This window comes from Oncorhynchus keta, chromosome 8, assembly GCF_023373465.1.
Source record: "Oncorhynchus keta strain PuntledgeMale-10-30-2019 chromosome 8, Oket_V2, whole genome shotgun sequence".
NCBI lineage: Eukaryota > Metazoa > Chordata > Actinopteri > Salmoniformes > Salmonidae > Oncorhynchus > Oncorhynchus keta.
The window spans coordinates 41692676-41699442 of record NC_068428.1 but is presented as its reverse complement, the minus strand read 5'-3'; the positions used below and the strand labels follow the sequence as shown (position 1 = coordinate 41699442).

Here is a 6767-nt window from a genome sequence, read left to right as displayed (position 1 = left end):
CGGCATTGTAAGCGCACGCACGCGCACGCACACACACACACACACACACACGCGCGCGCGCGCGCGGCCAGCAAAAGAAGTCTGCACCACTACAACAGAAAACAGCGCCTCAAATCAAGATGGATTTTTAATTCGGAACACTTTAATACTGTGATCACTGCAAATTCCTCTTTTACACACCTCTACACTAAAAAATAAACATTGGACACTAAACACTACTTTGTTCATTTATAATCATGTTTTATGTGCATTTCAATTCCAAAAGGTTTGATTTCTACAGAGTGATTTATTTGTGTCTACAAACTAGACTCAGGGCTCATGTTTCCAACAGAATACTGTACCCCTATGAACCCCTGCTCTGGCCAATACAACACTACCAGCAATACTTAAGAGTGCCGTCCAAAACAGCACCCTATTCCCTATATAGTGCACTACTTTTGACGAGTAGTGTACTATCTGGGGGAATAGGCTGCCATTTGGGATGAACTTTGAGAGAAATAAAGTGTATTTAGATAACATACAGACAGGAGTCGGTTCATTTCCAAGACATTTGATACTGTCCAGTCGCAAAAACCGTTTGTACAAAACAGTGTGTAACGATTACTTTCCAGAAAACATTCAGATAAAAATATAATTATAAAACAGAACATTTTAACATTCCCAGACTTTTGCCAGGAACCCGGTGCGCTGACTTCTAGTGAATACACACTAGGTACTGATGAGTATTGGGGTGTAAACATTAGTGCAAACAGTTGCGTTTTACAACAAAAACAAGTTTCTATTGGAGAGATTCAGGAACCCCAACAGAGGTTAGAGTATAGTTTAGAGACTCCCTCACCCCAACAGAGGTTAGAGTATAGATTAGAGACTCCCTCATCCCAACAGAGGTTATAGTATAGATTAGAGACCCCTCACCCCAACAGAGGTTATAGTATAGATTAGAGACCCCTCACCCCAACAGAGGTTATAGTATAGTTTAGAGACTCCCTCATCCCAACAGAGGTTATAGTATAGATTAGAGACTCTTCACCCCAACAGAGGTTATAGTATAGATTAGAGACTCCCTCATCCCAACAGAGGTTAGAGTATAGTTTAGAGACTCCCTCATCCCAACAGAGGTTAGAGTATAGTTTAGAGACTCCCTCACCCCAACAGAGGTTATAGTATAGATTAGAGACTCCCTCACCCCAACAGAGGTTATAGTATAGATTAGAGACCCCTCACCCCAACAGAGGTTAGAGTATAGATTAGAGACCCCTCACCCCAACAGAGGTTATAGTATAGATTAGAGACTCCTCACCCCAACAGAGGTTATAGTATAGATTAGAGACTCCCTCACCCCAACAGAGGTTAGAGTATAGTTTAGAGACTCCCTCACCCCAACAGAGGTTAGAGTATAGTTTAGAGACTCCCTCACCCCAACAGAGGTTAGAGTATAGTTTAGAGACTCCCTCACCCCAACAGAGGTTATAGTATAGATTAGAGACCCCTCACCCCAACAGAGGTTAGAGTATAGATTAGAGACCCCTCACCCCAACAGAGGTTATAGTATAGATTAGAGACTCCTCACCCCAACAGAGGTTATAGTATAGATTAGAGACTCCCTCATCCCAACAGAGGTTAGAGTATAGTTTAGAGACTCCCTCATCCCAACAGAGGTTAGAGTATAGTTTAGAGACTCCCTCACCCCAACAGAGGTTATAGTATAGATTAGAGACTCCCTCACCCCAACAGAGGTTATAGTATAGATTAGAGACTCCCTCACCCCAACAGAGGTTATAGTATAGATTAGAGACCCCTCACCCCAACAGAGGTTAGAGTATAGATTAGAGACCCCTCACCCCAACAGAGGTTATAGTATAGATTAGAGACTCCTCACCCCAACAGAGGTTATAGTATAGATTAGAGACTCCCTCACCCCAACAGAGGTTAGAGTATAGTTTAGAGACTCCCTCACCCCAACAGAGGTTATAGTATAGATTAGAGACCCCTCACCCCAACAGAGGTTAGAGTATAGATTAGAGACTCCTCACCCCAACAGAGGTTAGAGTATAGTTTAGAGACTCCCTCACCCCAACAGAGGTTAGAGTATAGTTTAGAGACTCCCTCACCCCAACAGAGGTTAGAGTATAGTTTAGAGACTCCCTCACCCCAACAGAGGTTAGAGTATAGTTTAGAGACCCCTCACCCCAACAGAGGTTATAGTATAGATTAGAGACTCCCTCACCCCAACAGAGGTTTTAGTATAGATTAGAGACTCCCTCAACAGAGGTTAGAGTATAGATTAGAGACCCCTCACACCAACCGAGGTTATAGTATAGATTAGAGACCACTCACCCCAACAGAGGTTATAGTATAGATTAGAGACCCCTCACCCCAACATAGGTTATAGTATAGATTAGAGACCCCTCACCCCAACAGAGGTTAGAGTATTGGGAATATGGGGTTGGCTGGTCAGCAAAACCAATTACACACACTTCACTGACACAAGGGACACATACACACACTGAGAGAGAGAGAGAGGAAGAGAGAGAGGAAGAGAGAGAGAGAGACAGAGAGAGAGGAAGAGAGAGACAGAGACAGAGACAGAGAGAGAGAGAGAGAGAGAGAGAGAGAGAGAGAGAGAGAGAGGCACATCTGTGTGATGACTAGGTGTTTCCATCCCTGTCCTGGTGTCACTCTGGACAATCTTACATAACAGTCTGTACGGAGGTGGAGAGATAGTGTCTGTACGGAGGTGGAGAGATAGTGTCTGTACGGAGGTAGAGAGATAGTGTCTGTACGGAGGTGGAGAGATAGTGTCTGTACGGAGGTGGAGAGATAGTGTCTGTACTGAGGTGGAGAGATAGTGTCTGTACGGAGGTGGAGAGAGTGTCTGTACGGAGGTGGAGAGATAGTGGTTCTTCATTATGATAGTGTCTGTACGGAGGTGGAGAGATAGTGTCTGTACGGAGGTGGAGAGATAGTGTCTGTACGGAGGTGGAGAGATAGTGTCTGAACGGAGGTGGAGAGATAGTGGTTCTTCATTATGATAGTGTCTGTACGGAGGTGCAGAGATAGTGGTTCTTCATTATAATAGTGTCTGTACGGAGGTGGAGAGATAGTGTCTGTACGGAGGTGGAGAGATAGTGTCTGTACGGAGGTGGAGAGATAGTGTCTGAACGGAGGTGGAGAGATAGTGGTTCTTCATTATGATAGTGTCTGTACGGAGGTGCAGAGATAGTGGTTCTTCATTATAATAGTGTCTGTACGGAGGTGGAGAGATAGTGTCTGTACGGAGGTGGAGAGAGTGTCTGAACGGAGGTGGAGAGATAGTGGTTCTTCATTATAATAGTGTCTGTACGGAGGTGCAGAGATAGTGGTTCTTCATTATAATAGTGTCTGTACGGAGGTGCAGAGATAGTGGTTCTTCATTATAATAGTGTCTGTACGGAGGTGGAGAGATAGTGTCTGTACGGAGGTGGAGAGATAGTGTCTGTACGGAGGTGGAGAGATAGTGTCTGTACGGAGGTGGAGAGAGTGTCTGTACGGAGGTGGAGAGATAGTGTCTGTACGGAGGTGGAGAGATAGTGGTTCTTCATTATAATAGTGTCTGAACGGAGGTGGAGAGATAGTGTCTGAACGGAGGTGGAGAGATAGTGGTTCTTCATTATGATAGTGTCTGTACGGAGGTGCAGAGATAGTGGTTCTTCATTATAATAGTGTCTGTAGAGAGAGAGAGAAACAAAACATACAGACAGGAGTCGGTTCATTTCCAACACATTTGATACTGTCCAGTCGCAACAACAACCGGTTGTACAAAACAGTGTGTAACGATTACTTTCCAGAAAACATTCAAATAAAAATATAATAAAGAAAAAACTGAACATTTGAACATTCACATTCCCAGACTTTCTCCTCATCTTCAACTGTCTTAACAGAAGTAATGACAGAACAGAAAAATAATAAAATACATGGAAAAAGGAAAGACCAACGTGACAGAGCATTCAGAACGGAGGAAAAGAGCTGGTACTGTGTAAGGCAAGTGTGGGTGTGTGTGTGTGTGTGTGTGTGTGTGTGTGTGTGTGTGTGTGTGTGTGTGTCTGCGAGAACATGGAACTCACACTACGGAAAAAGAAGGAACAGCACGTCAGAAATCAGCTCAATGCAATTGAAGAATCCATCGACTCTAACCACTTCTGGGAAAATTGGAAAACACTAAACAAACAACAACACAAAGAATTATCTATCCAAAATGGAGATGTGTAGGTAAACCACTTCTCCAATCTTTCTGGCTCTATAACAAAGAACAAAGAGCAAAAACATATACATGATCAAATACAGATCTTAGAATCAACTATTAAAGACTACCAGAACCCAAATATACAGACAACAAATTCCAATTGGCTATACTAAAACTCTTTAACATCATACTTAGCTCTGGCATCTTCCCCAATATTTGGAACCAAGGACTGATCACCCCAATCCACAAAAGTGGAGACAAATTTGACCCCAATAACTACCGTGGAATATGTGTCAACAGTAACCTTGGGAAAATCCTCTGCATTATTATTAACAGCAGACTCGTACCGTTCCTCAATGAAAACAATGTACTGAGCAAATGTCAAATTGGCTTTTTACCAAATTACCGTACAACAGACCACGTATTCACCCTGCACACCCTAATTGACAACCAAACAAACCAAAACAAAGGCAAAGTCTTCTCATGCTTTGTTGATTTCAAAAAAGCCTTCGACTCAATCTGGCATGAGGGTCTGCTATACAAACTGATGGAAAGTGGTGTTGGGGGTAAAACATACGACATTATAAAATCCATGTACACAAACAACAAGTGTGCAGTTACAATTGGCAAAAAACACAGACATTTCTTCACACAGGGTCGTGGGGTTAGACAGGGATGCAGCTTAAGCTCCACCCTCTTCAGCATATATATCAACGAATTGGCGCGGGCACTAGAAAAGTCTGCAGCAGCCGGCCTCCCCCTGCTAGAATCCGAAGTCAAATGTTTGCTGATGATCTGGTGCTTCTGTCACCAACCAATGAGGGCCTACAGCAGCACCTAGATCTTATGCACAGATTCTGTCAGACCTGGGCCCCGACAGTAAATCTCAGTAAGACCAAAATAATGGTGTTCCAAAAAAGGTCCAGTCACCAGGACCACAAATACAAATTCCTTCTAGACACTGTTGCCCTAGAGCACACAAAAACTATACATACCTTGGCCTAAACATCAGCGCCACAGTTAACTTCCACAAAGCTGTGAACGATCTGAGAGACAAAGCAAGAAGGGCATTCTATGCTTGAATCAGTCATAGAGCCCATTGCCCTTTATGGTTGTGAGGTCTGGGGTCCGCTCACCAACCAAGACTTCACAAAATGGGACAAACACCAAATTGAGACTCTGCACGCAGAATTCTGCAAAAATATCCTCCGTGTACAACGTAAAACACCAAATAATGCATGCAGAGCAGAATTAGGCCGATACCCACTAATTATCAAAATCCAGAAAAGAGCCGTTAAATTCTACAACCACCTAAAAGGAAGCGATTCACAAACCTTCCATAACAAAGCCATCACCTACAGAGAGATGAACCTAAGAGTCCCCTAAGCAAGCTGGTCCTGGGGCTCTGTTCACAAACACAAACACAGAGCCCCAGGACAACAGCACAATTAGACCCAACCAAATCATGAGAAAACAAAAAGATAATTACTTAACACATTGGAAATAATTAACAAAAAAACAGAGCAAACTAGAATGCTATTTGGCCCTACACAGAGAGTACACAGCGGCAGAATACCTGACCACTGTGACTGACCCAAAATGAAGGAAAGCTTTGACTATGTACAGACTCAGTGAGCATAGCCTTGCTATTGAGAAAGGCCGCCGTAGGCAGACATGGCTCTCAAGAGAAGACAGGCTATGTGCTCACTGCCCACAAAATTAGGTGGAAACTGAGCTGCACTTCCTAACCTCCTGCCCAATGTATGACCATATTAGAGAGACATATTTCCCTCAGATTACACAGATCCACAAAGAATTCGAAAACAAATCCAATTTTGAAAAACTCCCATATCTACTGGGTGAAATTCCACAGTGTGCCATCACAGCAGCAAGATTTGTGACCTGTTGCCACGAGAAAAGGGCAACCAGTGAAGAACAAACACCATTGTAAATACAACCCATATTTATGCTTATTTATTTTATCTTGTGTCCTTTAACCATTTGTACATTGTTAAAACACTGTATATATATATATATATAATATGACATTTGTAATGTCTTTACTGTTTTGAAACTTCTGTATGTGTAATGTTTACTGTTAATTTTTGTTGTTTTTCACTTCATATATTCACTTTGTATGTTGTCTACCTCACTTGCTTTGGCAATGTTAACACATGTTTCCCATGCCAATAAAGCCCTTGAATTGAATTGAATTATATATATATATATATATATATATATCGAGAGAGATATATATATAGAGAGAGAGATATAGAGATATATATATATAGAGAGAGATATAGTGAGAGAGAGATATAGATATATAGAGAGATATATCAAATCAAATGTATTTATATAGCCCTTCGTACATCAGCTGATATCTCAAAGTGCTGTACAGAAACCCATCCTAAAACCCCAAACAGCAAGCGATGCAGGTGTAGAAGCACGGTGGCTAGGAAAAACTCCCTTGAAAGGCCAAAACCTTGGAAGAAACCTAGAGAGGAACCAGGCCGAAAGTATTCGGCCCCCTTGAACTTTGCAACCT

At 42.4% G+C, this 6767-nt stretch overlaps 1 long non-coding RNA gene across 1 annotated transcript; it reads left to right on the top strand.

Moving 5' to 3' along the window:
• Window positions 1–58: 58 nt before the first annotated feature.
• On the top strand, window positions 59–6431 carry LOC127931458 (uncharacterized). Its single transcript, XR_008141239.1, has 4 exons — window positions 59–1349; window positions 1467–1775; window positions 1890–1967; window positions 2199–6431. It is a non-coding gene; the product is annotated as an uncharacterized LOC127931458 (long non-coding RNA).
• Window positions 6432–6767: the final 336 nt, after the last annotated feature.